We start from the raw sequence: 19,850 nt of genomic DNA on the forward strand, positions 1-19,850 counted from the left end.
GATGGTCAAGTGGATTAAGGCGTCTTGTACATACCAGTTGCGTTGCTCCTGGGAGTATGGGTTCGAGTCACTTCTGGGGTGAGTTTTCAGTTGCATATTGTCCTGGGGACCATTCAGGCTTGTTCGCATTTGTGTTCCTCACGTGTGCCCCAAAGAATGAGGTGATTTGGTAAAATGCTATGCCCAAGATTACTATCCGAGTGCCGGCGGTGGGGTGGTTCAAATAGCCTCGGCTATCACCTCATTTTGTCCGGTCGTGATGGTCAAGTGGATTAAGGCGTCTTGTACATACCAGTTGCGTTGCTCCTGGGAGAATGGGTTCGAGTCACTTCTGGGGTGTGAGTTTTCAGTTGCATATTGTCCTGGGGACCATTCAGGCTTGTTCGCATTTGTGTTCCTCACATGTGCCTCAAAGAATGAGGTGATTTGGTAAAATGCTATGTCCAAGATTACTATCCGAGTGCCGGCGGTGGGGTGGTTCAAATAGCCTCGGCTATCACCTCATTTTGTCCGGTCGTGATGGTCAAGTGGATTAAGGCGTCTTGTACATACCAGTTGCGTTGCTCCTGGGAGTATGGGTTCGAGTCACTGCTGGGGTGTGAGTTTTCAGTTGCATATTGTCCTGGGGACCATTCAGGCTTGTTCGCATTTGTGTTCCTCACGTGTGCCCCAAAGAATAAGGTGATTTGGTAAAATGCTATGCCCAAGATTACTATCCGAGTGCCGGCGATGGGGTGGTTCAAATAGCCTCGGCTATCACCTCATTTTGTCCGGTCGTGATGGTCAAGTGGATTAAGGCGTCTTGTACATACCAGTTGCCTTGCTCCTGGGAGTATGGGTTCGAGTCACTTCTGCGGTGTGAGTTTTCAGTTGCATATTGTCCTGGGGACCATTCAGGCTTGTTCGCATTTGTGTTCCTCACATGTGCCCCAAAGAATGAGGTGATTTGGTAAAATGCTATGTCCAAGATTACTATCCGAGTGCCGGCGGTGGGGTGGTTCAAATAGCCTCGGCTATCACCTCATTTTGTCCGGTCGTGATGGTCAAGTGGATTAAGGCGTCTTGTACATACCAGTTGCGTTTCTCCTGGGAGTATGGGTTCGAGTCACTTCTGGGGTGTGAGTTTTCAGTTGCATATTTTCCTGGGGACCATTCAGGCTTGTTCGCATTTGTGTTCCTCACGTGTGCCCCAAAGAATGAGGTGATTTGGTAAAATGCTATGCCCAAGATTACTATCCGAGTGCCGGCGGTGGGGTGGTTCAAATAGCCTCGGCTATCACCTCATTTTGTCCGGTCGTGATGGTCAAGTGGATTAAGGCGTCTTGTACATACCAGTTGCGTTGCTCCTGGGAGTATGGGTTCGAGTCACTTCTGGGGTGTGAGTTTTCAGTTGCATATTGTCCTGGGGACCATTCAGGCTTGTTCGCATTTGTGTTCCTCACATGTGCCCCAAAGAATGAGGTGATTTGGTAAAATGCTATGCCCAAGATTACTATCCGAGTGCCGGCGGTGGGGTGGTTCAAATAGCCTCGGCTATCACCTCATTTTGTCCGGTCGTGATGGTCAAGTGGATTAAGGCGTCTTGTACATACCAGTTGCGTTGCTCCTGGGAGTATGGGTTCGAGTCACTTCTGGGGTGAGTTTTCAGTTGCATATTGTCCTGGGGACCATTCAGGCTTGTTCGCATTTGTGTTCCTCACGTGTGCCCCAAAGAATGAGGTGATTTGGTAAAATGCTATGCCCAAGATTACTATCCGAGTGCCGGCGGTGGGGTGGTTCAAATAGCCTCGGCTATCACCTCATTTTGTCCGGTCGTGATGGTCAAGTGGATTAAGGCGTCTTGTACATACCAGTTGCGTTGCTCCTGGGAGAATGGGTTCGAGTCACTTCTGGGGTGTGAGTTTTCAGTTGCATATTGTCCTGGGGACCATTCAGGCTTGTTCGCATTTGTGTTCCTCACATGTGCCCCAAAGAATGAGGTGATTTGGTAAAATGCTATGCCCAAGATTACTATCCGAGTGCCGGCGGTGGGGTGGTTCAAATAGCCTCGGCTATCACCTCGTTTTGTCTGGTCGTGATGGTCAAGTGGATTAAGGCGTCTTGTACATACCAGTTGCGTTGCTCCTGGGAGTATGGGTTCGAGTCACTTCTGGGGTGTGAGTTTTCAGTTGCATATTGTCCTGGGGACTATTCAGGCTTGTTCGCATTTGTGTTCCTCACGTGTGCCCCAAAGAATGAGGTGATTTGGTAAAATGCTATGCCCAAGATTACTATCCGAGTGCCGGCGGTGGGGTGGTTCAAATAGCCTCGGCTATCATCTCATTTTGTCCGGTCGTGATGGTCAAGTGGATTAAGGCGTCTTGTACATACCAGTTGCGTTGCTCCTGGGAGTATGGGTTCGAATCACTTCTGGGGTGTGAGTTTTCAGTTGCATATTGTCCTGGGGACCATTCAGGCTTGTTCGCATTTGTGTTCCTCACGTGTGCCCCAAAGAATGAGGTGATTTGATAAAATGCTATGCCCAAGATTACTATCCGAGTGCCGGCGGTGGGGTGGTTCAAATAGCCTCGGCTATCACCTCATTTTGTCCGGTCGTGATGGTCAAGTGGATTAAGGCGTCTTGTACATACCAGTTGCGTTGCTCCTGGGAGTATGGGTTCGAGTCACTGCTGGGGTGTGAGTTTTCAGTTGCATATTGTCCTGGGGACCATTCAGGCTTGTTCGCATTTGTGTTCCTCACGTGTGCCCCAAAGAATAAGGTGATTTGGTAAAATGCTATGCCCAAGATTACTATCCGAGTGCCGGCGGTGGGGTGGTTCAAATAGCCTCGGCTATCACCTCATTTTGTCCGGTCGTGATGGTTAAGTGGATTAAGGCGTCTTGTACATACCAGTTGCGTTGCTCCTGGGAGTATGGGTTCGAGTCACTTCTGGGGTGTGAGTTTTCAGTTGCATATTGTCCTGGGGACCATTCAGGCTTGTTCGCATTTGTGTTCCTCACGTGTGCCCCAAAGAATGAGGTGATTTGGTAAAATGCTATGCCCAAGATTACTATCCGAGTGCCGGCGGTGGGGTGGTTCAAATAGCCTCGGCTATCACCTCATTTTGTCCGGTCCTGATGGTCAAGTGGATTAAGGCGTCTTGTACATTCCAGTTGCGTTGCTCCTGGGAGTATGGGTTCGAGTCACTTCTGGGGTGTGAGTTTTCAGTTGCATATTGTCCTGGGGACCAGTCAGACATGTTCGCATATATATATATATATATATATATATATATATATATATATATATATATATATATATATATATATATATTGTTGGGGTTTCACCTCTCTTCTCTCTAGTCTGGGGTGAGCAATAGTTATGCTCAAGGTCATTCACCGTAGCCCTGCGGGTCTTCACTCGATCCTCACGGCGCCACTGCACGCCAGGAGAGTCTCCCAGTCCATCTTAATGGCCTCTTATTAAGAAAGAGTGAGAACACGACTCGTTCACATCGACTGTCGTGTGCCCTCCCCAACAATAGGGCTCTAGGGTTATCCACAAGATCGCCAACTGGTGTTTTAGGTGGCCAGTAACACCATCAGTGGACTGGTGTATTCAGTGGGAGCCTTGGCAAGGTCACACTCAAAGATCAGGAATCAGGCAGGTACTTATTGTTATCACTCTATGTTTACCAGTATAATATAGCCACAAGATCAATGGAGGGGATGATATAAACACAAAGATAGTTTTGTATTTTACTTAAAATGTATGAAAGATGTCATAAAGGCCAAACAATAATCCATAAATCAACTGATCCTGACGCGGCCGGTAATTCCCACGGATATTATGTGATCGTAAGATGGCAACATCTCCCTTCCTCATCAAGTGTCAAGAACAGCTGATCGCAATGGCCTCTCCGCGCGAACTTTGCTTGTTTTCTAGATTCACGCGCGCTGTTTCTTTAAAATTCTCCAATATTACTAGAAACTCGCACACATTCGATATTGGAACAAATAAACCGTATTACTCAGTTACACTGTACTCAGGCTCAAACAGTCTTTTCTACAATCAATGCTATAATGATTCACTGTAATGGCTTTACATTGTTCTTCACTCAGCAATATATTAAGAACTATTAACACTGGAGTTTTCAATACTTTCTCTCGTGGGCGATAACGCAATAATTCACTGTACTCACAAATGATTATTCACTGAATGAACATAGACATATATATGGTATACAAATCAATCATCAATACATGGAAAATAAATAGTTTCTGGGCACATAGCCTAACCTCCAAATACTGGCATAATATTATATATAATTTACCACTATATGTTCATATCAAAATCTATAGAAAGATATACACAACACAGTAAATTTATCACTGGTTCCTGGTGCCTGTACACACCAATAATCAACATGAATATTACAAGTACTCTTGATAGTACTGTCTAGCACACTGGTGCTTTATCGTGACATGGGTGAGACTTGCTCACGACATATAAAATCCTCAGGCTAGATAATATAGCCAAATAACATAGCTAACTAAAGGGGAATGGGGAGGGAACTAGAAACACCTACTTCACCCTATCCTCCGATGAGAGTCGAGATGTAGCTCCTGGTCCTCGTGTCGGGAACGCCCCCACACTACACGTCGTCGTGTCCTACCAGAGCCTCTCGTCTTCCCACCGTTTAGCGCGTCGTCTCCGTGCCTCCTCACTGCAGGTCCGTCCTCCTCCTTTACTTCTTGAAGGTTGGAGTCGGTCTCCTGGCCGTCGTCTTCTCCCAGCAACGGCTGTCGCCTACGTCTCAGCTACAGTCGTCCGGTTTCCCCAAATAGTCCTCTCTTCCTCAGCTACCCAGTGGCTCTGTCAGCCACTACGCTGTATTATAGACTCGTGGGTTGGTTGGTGTTGTCGTCGTCGATCCTTCTCTATGGACAACCCAACCCACAACTCGGCAGAGTGCTTATACTAGGAGATCACCCTTGGCGCTTCTGGCTCTTGGAGAGGGGCTCAGCGTCACACGTTTAGGGGATGCGGCTCCAACACTTAGCCTCGTTGTCACGTGCACACACCCACTCGAGCCGCTGTGACTCCCCACTCTCTCCTTATGAGATATGATCTCCTCAATCCCCTATGACTTACTAGTATTACCTCTTACCCTGTCCACAGCAGTGGTTCTTGGTTCTTTCTCTCTCTCTCTCCTTCTTCACTACTTCCTGTGAAGCCTCACTAGGACAAGGGCAAACACCAGCAAATTGTGACACATTTACTGGACAAAGCACATACACGATACATACACGCATATAATAATAATGAATCCTATACTCTATAATATCACAATCAGGTTGCACTCCAACACCATCAGAACTCTATTATCAGCTTATCAAGTGGTATCCTATCTCCTGGTTCACCACCTGATACTATTAACCTCCTCAAGTTGATCAAGCCTACATACACTGTTGCACTATCAGCAAGATAATGTATACATAGAAAACCAGCATTTGAATGCAATAACATATATCAGTATAAATGTTCATTGATACACAACAATGATTAATCGATCACTGTCAGTCCTCGAGCACATACATCTGTAGGTAATCAAGCCTACGACTGCAACTCTAAGCTTCAGAATAAATCACTCCTTGACATAAGAATGCAAACAGTCACTCACCTCTCACTGCGTCTTGCACGCTAATGACAACCAAACACTATCAACTCCCTATAAGTAATCCACCAGAACTTCCCCTTCCACCTCTGGAAGTTCACTACCCTAATATCCTTAGGTTCTTCCGGGCTTCACTACCAGGATCCTCTGCAGCTCCTCCAGGCTGCTATCATGAAGTTTCCTTGAGTAACTACGGTGCTTCACCCTTCTGCTAGGTTCCTCCACAGCTCTCTTGGCTGCTACACCATGAAGTTTCCCCGAGCAACTGTGGTGCTTCTCCACCTCTACAGAAGCACGTGACACTCCTCTTCACTGCTGCTTCTCCTCACAGCTCGAGGTCCTCTGCTCCACTACCTTGGAGTCTCATCAGCTACTTCATCTGCTGGCTTCGAAGTGCTCAGCAACTTCTTCCCCAAAGACAAACCTGCAACCCATCGACACTCCAATAAAATGTTCCCCTTTAACACATAAACAAAAATAACCACACAATATGCTTGCCTCAAACCTCTATCTGTCCTCTACATACAGTGAGAGTGGACTCCCCCGTTTTGGGCGGGTCCATACTCCACCTCGCCTGGCGGCGGTCCTCACTCGCGGGGAGGGTCTTCCTCCATCCGGAGCCAGGCTCCCTCAGTTGTCCGCCAGCGCTCAGAGGGGGCGGACGTCGCTCCGTGTTCCTCCCTCTCCACTCTCTTATTTCAGGCCTTCTGCCTTATTAAAACATGTCTAACTTATAAATAAACATCGCTACTGTCGCTGGGCACACGACCAACTATAAGCAATCACTATGAACTGGCGTATATCGTGCTTACCACAGATTAACTGATCGAGGGCGCTTTCCCTCTGACGGCGTCTGGTCAGGGCGCTCCACACAGCCCACGAAAATGCCTCTGAGCAGCTTATTAAACTCTCCTCGCCGTCCAAGACTTGACACCACAACGTTCTCAGCTCAATTCCACAGCTGGCACGTCTGCACACTTCTCTTCTCTTAGAGATATATCACTAGGGGTTCCCTTCTGGCGGGAGCTCAAACGGAGCGCGGCTTCCCCCTGCGATGTCTGGCACTCAAGTGAGGTCAAGGTCCTCCGGAAGCGAGCCTCACGCCTCCAGCAAAATGTCCACATCTCCTAGCCAGTCATTTATCTATTTCCTTACTTACTGCCCATAATCTTAAATTGTTTTACATATCCAACCAGCCATTTTTCATATGGGTTATCACCTCAATATTTGCTAGACCTTCTAGTTAGGTCAGGCTTGACGAATAACTCTCAAGGAGGGAGACTCGTTTCTCCTGTAGGCCGAGATCATAACAGCTGTCACGAACTGGTAAATTGCCACAGACGCCACATACGTCACTGCACGGCTTCACTGCTTATTGCACAGCACCTGACTGGAGCACTTGTTGCTCAAATAACCGTCAATTCCCTCTTCTGGTTCAACACATGAACTAGGGAAGACTTCTCAGAGTACTGGCGGACTTCCGGTGATGCGTAAATCCACGGGAGCGGGAACAACTGTCCAACTGACAGGACCAACCGTCGCACGTCCGACCTCTATGACGTGTCGTGTCTGACTGATGGCGCCAGCCCGGCTCGCGGGCCGGACCCCCTTCCTTCGTGTCATCACTTTTGCTACAGGAGGTTTTCATTGGCTCCCGGTGCCACACTGCTGTCGGAGACCAATCCGGTGCCACTGACGTCACACGGTTTTGGCGGGAGATCAGGGAAGCCAGCGCCATCTTGGCTCCCTAAAGGGCCTATACCACAGGCCAAAATATTACTATTTCACAAATTTCTCGGCTCTCCGAGAACACTCCACTTTCTCCCATATATCAAATTGTAGCCTGCAACGTAGAGAACGCTTGGGAAAAGCAGACATGACTCTTACTGCAGGCGTGGGAGAATTACAAGGGGGGGGGGAACTCCGTCACAATATATATATATATATATATATATATATATATATATATATATATATATATATGTCGTACCTAATAGCCAGAACGCACTTCTCAGCCTACTATTCAAGGCCCGATTTGCCTAATAAGCCAAGTTTTCATGAATTAATGTTTTTTCGTCTACCTAACCTACTTAACCTAACCTAACCTAGCTTTTTTTGGCTACCTAACCTAACCTTACCTATAAATTTAGGTTAGGTAGGGTTGGTTAGGTTCGGTCATATATCTACGTTAATTTTAACTCCAATAAAAAAAAATTGACCTCATACATAGAGAAAAGGGTTGCTTTATCATTTCATAAGAAAAAAATTATAGTAAATATATTAATTCAGGAAAACTTGGCTTATTAGGCAAATCGGGCCTTGAATAGTAGGCTGAGAAGTGAGTTCTGGCTACTAGGTACGACATATATATATATATATATATATATATATATATATATATATATATATATATATATATATATATAGGGAGAGGGAGAGGCCTAGGGGACGGACGGGTAGCGGAGGAGCTGCTGCCTTCTCAGCCATTACCCTGAGACATCTTGGCCTCACCGTACCAAGACTCAACCATATTCACCGTGAATACACCAAGCAGACGTGGAAGTGGCCAGAAGTGCCTACTGTGTACCATCTATGTGAAAACTTATCAAAACAGGTGGGTTGGCAGTGTGGAGTCATGGAGGCTGGAGTGAGGGGCCAGGATGGACCCTGCAGGCCTCCCATAGTGAGGGGAGGTGGGGGGTGAGTGAGGGGTGTTGTGTGGTCAGGAGAGAGAGGTGGGGGTTATGCGTGTGCCAAATAGTGTTTTGTGTTTTTCTTTTTTGAAAGTTTTGTTGAACAAGTTACGTTGTCAGCGATAATTGGCGCAACATATCTATCATATTGTGAGTACATCACACGTGCAGTGAGTCAGATTACAAGTGTGTGATTCAATCATTATTGTGCAGTGATATACGGGGGAATTATACCAGTGTTAGTGTCGCCCTGACCCCCGCCCCCACCCAGCGCCCCGGCCGGGAAGTACCTGCTCTCCCCCTACTACCCACCCCACCACGTCGCCTCCCCACCCACGAGGCCACCTTGCCACCCGCCCATAGAAGCCGGGAGGCTCCCATGTGTGTCTACGCCACCCACCCACCCAATGTATACCCACATATTGTGTAGTGGATGTATACCCACACTTTGTAAAGAGTTGGTATATGTATTACCACTCATCTGAGTAGTAAGTGTCACGGCCAGCTGATCATCCCCCCAGCCTCCAACCGCCGCCCACCCTCCAGTCTCCACCCGCCGTCCACCCTCCCGCCCAGCGCCCGCCCAGCGCCCGCCCATGTCGCAGCTCTCAACAGATAGCCAGGCTTCTCCAAGCCAAGATGAGCGATCAAGCAGGGGTAGACAAGGCAGATGTCAGACGTGTGACAGGGTATGCTATATCCGGTTGAGGGACGATAATGTGCGCTTTCATTCCAACAACGGAGCCAGGTGTTTGGGTTCTGGGCGCCCTCCCAGGCAGAACACCAATCAACAGCCCACACCGCCCGTAAGGCAAAACACCTTCCAGACCTTCATTCCCACAGAAAATTTATTAGAAGCTATCAAAGCAACATCGGCCAGAACCTTGCAGCACATCCCTAAAGCAGCCCGCCCCCATGCAGCAGCCAAATTATCTGCCCTCCTGAGAAAGGTCAACGACTCTCCTGGAACGACCCAAGCATGGCACAACCTCCTAATGTTTGGCAACATATGTCTAGCCACCCCTGCAAGGAGAGACAAAACCTTAGCTGCCTCAGTCATCAAAGCTATAAATGATTTTCCCAGGGAGGACAACCAGGTGCGCCTTCCCACTCGCGCGAGAAACACCCACGGCAGGAAGAGCAACAGTGGCATATCCGAGACATCAAAAATCAGAACATCAGTCACCAAGAAAATAGAAGAAGGAAACACTATTGGCGCAATACGAGTTATCACCAGTGAGGACTCAATTGCCGACAGAGATGCCGCAACAGCTCAAGCCCTAAGGAAGAAACACCCACCCAGGGCTCCGCGTGAGGACGACATTGTACAAGTGGGGGCTACCGGAGCAGAACCTCTCTGGGTGGCTGAATCTGTGGTCCATAAAGCAGCCATGTCCTTCCCTACAGGATCAGCAGGTGGGTTCACAGGACTAAAACCCAACCACCTCAAGCAAATGCTCAACCCTGCACTGGGTGACATTGCAAAGAACCTCTTGGTGGAACTAATCAGATTCACCAACACATGTCTAGCTGGCAACATACCAGCGTCCATAAGACCTATCTTTTTTGGAGCATCTCTCTGTGCTCTAAAGAAAAAGAATGGAGGGATCAGGCCAATAGCTGTGGGCAATTCTCTCCGGCGTCTCGTCGCAAAGGCAGCTGCAAGAACTGTTAGTGATGTAGCAGCCAACATGCTGAAGCCAAAACAGCTCGGGTTTGGCATTCCACAAGGGTGTGAGGCGGCAGCCCATGCAGCTCGAGCCTTCATCGCCAACATCACAGACGAAAAGGCCCTTATCAAGCTAGATTTCAAAAATGCCTACAATTTGGTGCGGAGGGATGCTGTACTCCGTGCGGTTCATAGTCATTTCCTTTCCCTCTACCCTTTTGCACATTCATGCTACAGTATGGATCTTAAGCTACTTTTTGGTGAACATGAAATTGACTCGCGAGAAGGCGTCCAACAGGGTGACCCCCTTGCTCCTCTGCTTAGTCATCAAACAAGTCACAGAGGTCCTGTCCAGCGAGCTTAACATCTGGTTTTTGGATGATTTTACCCTAGCTGGTTCCCAAGACTCCCTCCAGGAGGACATCAGAAAAATCCAGGAGCAAGGTGCAGTTTTAGGCCTCACCCTGAACCCTTCTAAATGTGAAATAATATGTTCCAACCAGGGCATCGTAGAGAGAATAGAGGGTCTTCTGCCAAATATCCATAAAACTAAACCTGAAGACAGCACACTCCTAAGAGCTATCCTGGGGTTGAAAGCCATCGATGAGGTCCTTGATAAGAAAATCGCCGACCTTAAGAGGATGGATGGGAGGATTGAGGATATTGATGCTCATGATGCACTCTACCTCATCACCAGATGTCTGTCCCTCCCCAGGTTAACCTACTTTCTGAGGTGTTCACCATCTTACAGTAGCCAAAAACTAAGTGAGTATGACTGGTTACTGAAATCAATGCTAGAAAAAGCCCTTAACCTCTCTCTCTCGATGACCTACAGTGGAAACAAGCCTCTCTTCCCGTAAGACTTGGGGGCCTCGGAGTTCGAACAGCAACGCAAATCGCTGTTCCAACCTTCCTGTCCTCCTTATCAGCATCCGACGACCTTGTGAAGGAAATTCTACCTGCCCACTTACATCAGCTGGCAGGTGTACATGATCCCAATTTTACACACTGTGCCACAGAGTGGGCCTCTCGTGCAGGCCAATCACCTCAACCACCATCCCCAAAAGCCCACAAGCAATCCAGCTGGGATGGCCCCATTGTAGACCGAGTTGCTGCAGAGTGCCTGGGTGCTGCAACAACACAACACGACATTGCTCGCCTCACAGCAGTAGCAGCACCACATGCATGGGATTTCCTGTTAGCAACCCCAATGTCGGCAACTGGCACGCGTCTCACACCACACGCCCTCCGAATTGCTGTGGCCCTCCGAATTGCTGTGGCCCTCCGCCTTGCTGCCCCAATCCACACCAGATATAGGTGTATTTGCGGCGAGGTGGTGGCTGACAGGTACGGCCACCATGGCCTACTCTGCCAAAGCACAGGGGGATGGCACTCAAGGCACAGTGAAGTTAACGACATCATCAAGAGGAGCCTCACCACAGCTGGATGCCCAGCTGAAAGAGAGCCCCGTTACCTAACGCCCCGTAACTCTGATGCTTTTATTGGTCGCCCGGATGGTATCACAGTGAACCCCTGGAAGAATGGCAAGCAGTTGGTATGGGACTACACGTGCGTATCAACCCTGGCTAACACCTACATTAACCTCAGTGATGCACAACCAGGTGGTGCTGCCACCCACAGGGAAGCAGCCAAATCCCGTAAGTATAGAGAACTGGATCACCACTACAATTTTGTCCCCATTGCTTCTGAGACACTCGGCGCCTGGGGTAAAAGTGCTACCAGTTTTTTGAAGGAACTGGGTTCTAGGATCATTGAAATGACAAGGGACCCAAGAGCTGCAAGCTTTCTTTTCCAGCGCCTCAGTGTGGCGATACAGAGGGGAAATGCGCACTGCATCCAGGGTTCCTGCCCGCCATCTGAGGAGCTGGAGGAACTCGACAACCTATGATAACCATCTTTGTAACCTATATGTAACTCCTTTTTTGTAACAAAGTTCAAATAAAGTAAATATATATGTGCACATACAAAAGAATGGGGGTGGTAGAAGATAATATTAGTGTTCAGTGAGAAACCACAAGGTCTCCTCTGAATACTTTTTATTTTCTTCTCCGAGGCTATGGGTCCCCACATTGGCACCAGAGGTGGTACCCTCACAAACTTATATATATATATATTGTGACGGTAACGCGTTGGTGTTCGGCTGTTTAAGGCTAGGGGTATGGCCTCGTCACATAGTTATAAAAAAAAATAGAAAAACTGGAACTTCGTCTGTGGTAAGGTAAGGAGAAGACACACAAAACACAAGTAAACTTTAACAATGAAATTTTAATTACGTTAAATAAATCAAAACATGAAAAAATGGACAAACAAATTCTTATAATAAAATCAATCAATCAAAATAATAAGAATAATTAAATGACACAATGAAAAGTTACGTTAAGATAAAATAACAAGAAGTGCAACACAAAATTAAAGGGAGGTGCTGGAATATTGGCTTTAAGCTACCACCTCTCTCAGTACACGCTAACGTCTAGCCGGGAGGAGTGATAGCTGCGAAAGCACAGAATATTCTGAGGTCTGAGGTCGTGGCGACCCCAGACATCAAGTAGTATGGGGGGGCGAGTGCAGGTGCAGCCAGGCCGGCGACCAATCAGCGGAGCCGGTAGCGATCAACAGGTAGTTTGGCGGTTTGAGTCTGAACAGGTGTCTCTGGCTGCAACGTTTTGCGCTCTGGCAAACCTTGGAGATGTTGTTGTCGTTGTTGGACATTTCTTCCCTAGTAGTTATATATATTTGTGGCGACGTATTTGTGGAGGGAAGAGCAGGCTCAATCTCTTGAAGGAGATTATCGTCACAACTCTCCCCCGAAGCCTGCGGTTCTGGAAGAAGTACGTCGTTATGTGGTGGCGTAATGGATGGAGTTGCTTCTACTTCATAAACTCTGGAGAGATCATGGGCTAAGATGTTGTCAGACTCTTGGTATAGCGTGTCTCCAGGTTGAATTTCTGCAGGTAGCAAGCCCATAGTAGAAGACGTTGAGATGGGAAGTGGGCGTGCTGCAGGTGGTGTAGGGTGGTGTGGTCCGTATTGATGGTGGACCGAGCACTTTTCAGGTGTGGAGTGAAGTGCTGAAGCTTCAGGATGAGGAAGAGTAGCTCCTTGCCAATTGTTCCGTAGTTCCTTGTAGCAGTAGTCGCTGACAGGTGTATTCTTCTCGCCTCGTTGCTGCATCACGACACCACCATCGTCGGTACCATTGGCGTCGACATGGAGGATGAAGGGCTTATCTGACGAGGTGAGAGTGGAATTAGAAGAGGGCAAAGGAGCACGATTATTATCCTGAAAGCATTTGGGAAGATCATTAAGGATTTTGGAATTAGAAAGCGCTGACTCCTTGTCAGTGCTTTCGGGAGGAGAAGCTGGGATGGTCTCACTGTGGATGTAGGGTTCTGTGAAGGTGGAATAATTAGTCAGGACAGTGGGAGGAGTACCATTATATTGCTTCAGGAGGTTGACGTGGCACAGCTGGGTCTTCCGCCGCCTATCTGGAGTCTCTATTACGTAGTTGTTATTATTCCTGCACTCTTTGACGCAGTAGGGTCCTGAAAATCTGTTTTGTAAAGGTGAACCTGGGATAGGGAAATAGGCAAGGACGAAGTCTCCCGGCTTGAATTTTCTTACTTTGCTGGTCTGGTCGTAATGAGTCTTCATTCTCACCTGGGCTTTCAATAGATTATCATGGGCAAAGCGGTGGACTCTCTCTAGAATGTGTTGAAGGTTTTGAAGAAACTGGGGCACATTCTGATGCTCACTGAAGGTGGCATCTCTGAGAGAGTCTTTGAAAGCCTTAAGGGGAGTACGGCACTTACGGCCGTAGAGCATCTCATAAGGAGATACTCCTAGGGACTTATTGGGGAGACTTCTGAAAATACACATTATAAGGTCAATCTGCTTATCCCAATCCTTCGAGGTTTCACTACAAAACTTTTTCAAGAGTGCTTTGATGGTCTGATGACTACGTTCAAGAGAACCCTGTGAAGCAGGATGATAGGGGCTGGACAATACCTGTTTGATGTTGAACTCCTCCAGTGTCCTTTTGAAGAGATCACTGGTGAAGTTGGTACCACAGTCACTTTGAATCTCCCTGGGAAATCCGTATTGAGTGAAGATCTTCAATAGATGTTTTATAACCGTAGCAGCCGTGATGTTCTTCACTGGAACTGCTATGGGAAATCTGGTGGTAGGACACAGGATGGTTAGGATGTAGGCGTTACCTGAACTGGTCCGAGGTAAAGGACCGACACAGTCTATTATGAGTCTGTGGAAAGGTTCCGCAGGGACCTGTATGGGAATCAGTGGCGCTCTGGGAATGGAGATGTTCGGTTTGCCTGCCATCTGACATGTATGACACTGTTTTACGTACTGTTTGACGTTATTTACCATACCTGGCCAGTAGTAGTCTTGACGAATCCCATGGTAAGTCTTGTTGAAGCCGTAGTGGGAGAACGCTCCATGGGCCAGGTGTAGAATAGTGGGCCGCAGGCTGGTGGGAATCACAAGTTGTTCGATGTTGGCCCAATCGTCCTCCTCCTTCAGTTTACTGGGTCTATATCTGCGGTAGAGTAAGTCGTTCTCTAGGAAGAACCCAGGAATACTGTCGGGTTGAGTCTCAGCCTGGAAAAACAATGGTGTTAAAGTAAGATCTTCCCTCTGCAACTTACGGAACTCCAACTTGGTCAGATGCGGGGGGAGTTTCTGAGGGTCTTGAGGGACAGCGGTAGCAGTAGAGTCAGCTGGCTGTGGACGTGCGGCTTGTGCACGGGTGGTCACGAGAACCGGAGGAGAAACTTCATCACTCTCTTGAACCTCTGCTGGAACATACTCTAGAATAGGGTTTAGTGGCACAGAGTTACACACCTGGGGTTTGTCCATGACGATCAGGTTGGTCGGTTGCAGGTCTTCTGCCAAGTCGTTGCCTAGGAGAAGTTGCACTCCAGGCATGGGAAAAGGCTTTTCCCTGACGGCGACTTGGACTTCCCCGTTCACGTAGGGACAATCCAGGTGGACTCTGGCGAGAGGGTATGGAGTGGTAGCAGTGAGGTCAGTGATGAAGACAGTTTCTCCGGTGTAGACGATGTTGGGCACAGCCGACTTCAAGATGATCGATTGAAGAGCCGCTGTGTCCCTCAAGATCTTCAATTTGAAACGTCCCTCCGGATTTGAACCGTTGGCAGAGACAGTTCCAGTATACAGGTGGTTACTGAAAAGAGAAAGATCTTTAACAATAAAACCAACATTCATCACAGGCTTACCGGACTTAGGAGGAGTTGGTTTGGGTCTTTGTTGGTCAGTGGTTCCCTTGTATTGAGACTTACCACACTTGTCTATGGTATGTCCATAGAGTCTACAATACTTGCAGTACAGTTGTGAACCAGCTTGATCGGGGCTCACCTTCTCGTAACTGTACCACGACTTCTTACTGGAGGATGGTTCGGGTGTCAGCCGGTGGATGAGGCTGTGTCAGCCGACTTAGCACACTTCAGGTAGTCGGTTTCTTCTTTATCTGCTAAGTAGAGGCGGACAGGAGGCGGCACACGTCTCAGGAATTCTTCAACAAGCATCAGGTTGACGAGTTCTGTAAAAGTAGAGACATGTGCTGCTTCCAGCCATTTCATGAAATACCTCCGTTTCGTGTTAGCAAACTCAAGGTAGTGGTACTTGCCTTCAGGTGGTCACGGAATTTCCTTCTATAACTTTCGGTGGAAAGTAGGTAGGCGTCCAACACTGCTTGTTTCAGAGTGTGGTAGTCATTCTCAGACGCCAGAGTACTGAGTGTGACTGCAGCTCTACCTGTAAGATGGACTCTGAGAAGTGTGGCCCATTGGTCGACAGGCCAACTGAGTTGATTAGCAAGAGTTTCAAAGGTGGTGAAAAACACATCAACTTCTGCTTCTACAAAGGATGGCATTAACTTACTTGCATGTGATATATTAAAACTGACGGGAAGATTGGCAGTAGCTTGCTGGCGTTGAGTGAAGTGTGAAGTTTCCAAGGCGATTTCGCGTTGACGACACTCTAGAGCCAGAGTCGCTTGTTGCTTGTCATGTTCGCGTTGTATTTCCAACTTGCGTTGTTTTGTTTCAAGCTGTACTCTCTCACGTTCATGGAGCAAGGCGACCTCACGTTCGTGGAGGGCGAGTCCACGTTCGTGTTCTTCTCTCCTCAAGGCAGCTTCGCGTTCTTGTTCATCTCTCCTCAAGGCAGCTTCGCGTTCTTGTTCGTCCCTTCGTATGGCAGCTGCTTCTCTTTGCTGCTCACGTTCAATCTTGGCCAGCTCTAGTTTAAGTTTCATCGTTGCCAAGTCAGTTTTCTCTGCAATATAGTAAGTTTCATGAGTTTCAGAGTCTATCTTACCTTGCTCTAAATAGTAATCCAGCAACAGGTTGTGTAGGTCGTTTTTGTTGGCTTGGTAGGGAACTTCTAGTTGATACTCATGTGCAAGAGTTTGTAATTCAGTCTTCTTGGCACGACTTAAAGTCCCTATTTCACCTGCTGGATTTGCACGGAAAGCTTGGAGACGAAACATGGTGAAATTAGCAAATAAAGGTACACGAATATTCAATAGTGAATGTCAGAAACAGGACAACGTGGCAACTGGTACCTATCCTGTGAGATCTTTAACAATTAAAGTTAAGTAAAAGATGGTAAATGATTAAATTAAATCAAGGGCGCAGGAAATCTTGTACCCGGTACTCATGTAAGAGGATAAGGGCAAGAAAATCCTACTAACAAATGAAACAGAGTTTCGAAAACAAATGAAACAGTTAAATGCTTCAAAAGTAAAATTGGTAGTCCAAGGATGTAGGCATACCTTGCCGAGTCTCTATAGGACATAAAGCAAGTTTTTCCTACTGAATTTAATATGATACTTACAGAATTAGCGAACTTTTGTGCTCTGAAAAGTAAGCTAATTCCCTACCGTTGTATGTATCATCATCTCTGACTGACGTGTAGGGGTGCGAGGTGTCAACTGGTGACGAGAACTGCTGCTGAGGTCCCAATTCAGCAACTAAAGTTCGAGCTAGAGGAACTATGGCCCTCTTTGTCCTCCTACAGTCAGATTGCAGAAGATTGGGTACTCTTGACCCGGGGCAGACCACAGTACCAGGGTACCAATATGATGATCTGTCAGAATGAGAAATATTCAAGGGACATAGATGGTAAACACGAGTAATAACACGGAGGGAGAGATGACCAATTAAGAGTATGACTGCGGCCTACAGTCACCACGTAATCCAAAGTTGTCTCACCTTCACTATATGTTACTCTCGTAATGCACAATACACCGCACCTTATAAAAAATGAAATTGAATATGAAAAATAGTAAAGCTACGTTAACAAAGTTAAATACGCTTACCATAAATTACCACTTGGCACCAGTACCTGAGTGAAGCTCCTAGGACAGGCCCCCATATAACTTGTGACGGTAACGCGTTGGTGTTCGGCTGTTTAAGGCTAGGGGTATGGCCTCGTCACATAGTTATAAAAAAAAATAGAAAAACTGGAACTTCGTCTGTGGTAAGGTAAGGAGAAGACACACAAAACACAAGTAAACTTTAACAATGAAATTTTAATTACGTTAAATAAATCAAAACATGAAAAAATGGACAAACAAATTCTTATAATAAAATCAATCAATCAAAATAATAAGAATAATTAAATGACACAATGAAAAGTTACGTTAAGATAAAATAACAAGAAGTGCAACACAAAATTAAAGGGAGGTGCTGGAATATTGGCTTTAAGCTACCACCTCTCTCAGTACACGCTAACGTCTAGCCGGGAGGAGTGATAGCTGCGAAAGCACAGAATATTCTGAGGTCTGAGGTCGTGGCGACCCCAGACATCAAGTAGTATGGGGGGGCGAGTGCAGGTGCAGCCAGGCCGGCGACCAATCAGCGGAGCCGGTAGCGATCAACAGGTAGTTTGGCGGTTTGAGTCTGAACAGGTGTCTCTGGCTGCAACGTTTTGCGCTCTGGCAAACCTTGGAGATATTGTTGTCGTTGTTGGACATTTCTTCCCTAGTAGTTATATATATTTGTGGCGACATATTTGTGGAGGGAAGAGCAGGCTCAATCTCTTGAAGGAGATTATCGTCACAATATATATATATATATATATATATATATATATATATATATATATATATATATATATATATATATATATATATGCGAACAAGCCTGAATGGTCCCCAGGACTATATGCGAATGAAAACTCACACCCCAGAAGTGACTCGAACCTATACTCCCAGGAGCAACGCAACTGGTAACTACAGGGCGCCTTAATCCACTTGACCATCACGGCCGTCAAAAGGAAGTGATAGCCAAGGCTATTTGAGCCACTTCCCCGACGGCAACTCGGATGATAATCTTGGGCATAGCATTTCACCAAATCACCTCATTCTTTGGGGCACACGTGAGGAACACAAATGCGAACAAGCCTGAATGGTCCCCAGGACTATATGCGAATGAAAGCTCACACCCCAGAAGTGACTCGAACCCATACTCCCAGGAGCAACGCAACTGATAACTACAGGGCGCCTTAATCCACTTGACCATCACGGCCGTCAAAAGGAAGTGATAGCCAAGGCTATTTGAGCCACTTCCCCGATGGCAACTCGGATGGTAATCTTGGGCATAGCATTTCACCAAATCACCTCATTCTTTGGGGTACACGTGAGGAACACAAATGCGAACAAGCCTGAATGGTCCCCAGGACTATACACGAATGAAAACTCACACCCCAGAAGTGACTCGAACCCATACTCCCAGGAGCAACGCAACTGGTAACTACAGGGCGCCTTAATCCACTTGACCATCACGGCCGTCAAAAGGAAGTGATAGCCAAGGCTATTTGAGCCACTTCCCCGACGGCAACTCGGATGGTAATCTTGGGCATAGCATTTCACCAAAGAATGAGGTGATTTGGCGAACCAGGAAGAACAGAACCGGATCAACGCAAAACGCGCTCCGGACCCAAACGCCGTGGCACGCAAACAACAGCGGAGGGCCGCCACTGAACACAAAAATGACACACCCCCGGCCCGACCAACGAAGCACCAACAAACCCTGGACCCCTCCAGAATGCAGCAGCCCCACCCCGCGCCAGAAAAGATGGAGACTGCTGCCATCAAACAACCAAAACGCTAAAACCGAAGGAGCAAGAAAACTCAGCGAACCGACCCCCAGAGGCCCAAAGGAAAGAGCCGACGAAAAAACACACCGGAACTGAAGGGGCACTACCAACCGAGGAGAAGACAGAGCACGCTGACCAGAGACCAGGATGGTGCAAGCGGCGCACGAACAGGCCGGAGGTGAAACGACGCACAAGACAGCTGACTAACGGTGCAGAAGCAACACCAAGACCGAAAGCAAGCTGAAGCGGCTCCGCCTGCGCCGCACGAAAAGAGGCGACAGCATGTGGCAAGACGACGGCCCCCAAACCCCCACTAGAAAACCAAGCCGAGAGTAAACCAAGCTAACAAGAGTAACCACCTAAGAAGGGACAGGAAAAGGAAGGACCGCCAAAATACCCATACTGCCGCCAAGAGAAGCACGCAGGTGGGACACCTACCACGAATGCCACCCGACCACCAACCGGAGGCGAGACCACGAGGCAGAACATAAGCAGCCCCGACAAGGCCCCCCTAAGCCCAGGAAAAAGACGGAGCCGCGAGAAGATCTCAGGCGCGACCACCAAAACCCAGGCGGCACAAGGAGATGGAACGTCTGCCGAACAGAAAAACTCCCCAAAGCATGCAAGCCCACCAGGAGTTCAGAAACGACGGGTCCGACGCGAGACATCGCA

At 47.6% G+C, this 19,850-nt stretch overlaps 1 long non-coding RNA gene across 1 annotated transcript in view; it reads right to left on the reverse strand.

Moving 5' to 3' along the window:
* Positions 1-3,725: 3,725 nt before the first annotated feature.
* Positions 3,726-19,850, reverse strand: part of LOC123765931 (uncharacterized) — a 50,368-nt gene continuing 34,243 nt past the window's right edge. The window contains exon 3 of the long non-coding RNA XR_011230719.1: positions 3,726-6,081. This is a non-coding gene — a long non-coding RNA (uncharacterized lncRNA). The remainder of the gene's footprint in view (positions 6,082-19,850) is intronic.

Source organism: Procambarus clarkii, chromosome 37 (assembly GCF_040958095.1).
Source record: "Procambarus clarkii isolate CNS0578487 chromosome 37, FALCON_Pclarkii_2.0, whole genome shotgun sequence".
Lineage (NCBI taxonomy): Eukaryota > Metazoa > Arthropoda > Malacostraca > Decapoda > Cambaridae > Procambarus > Procambarus clarkii.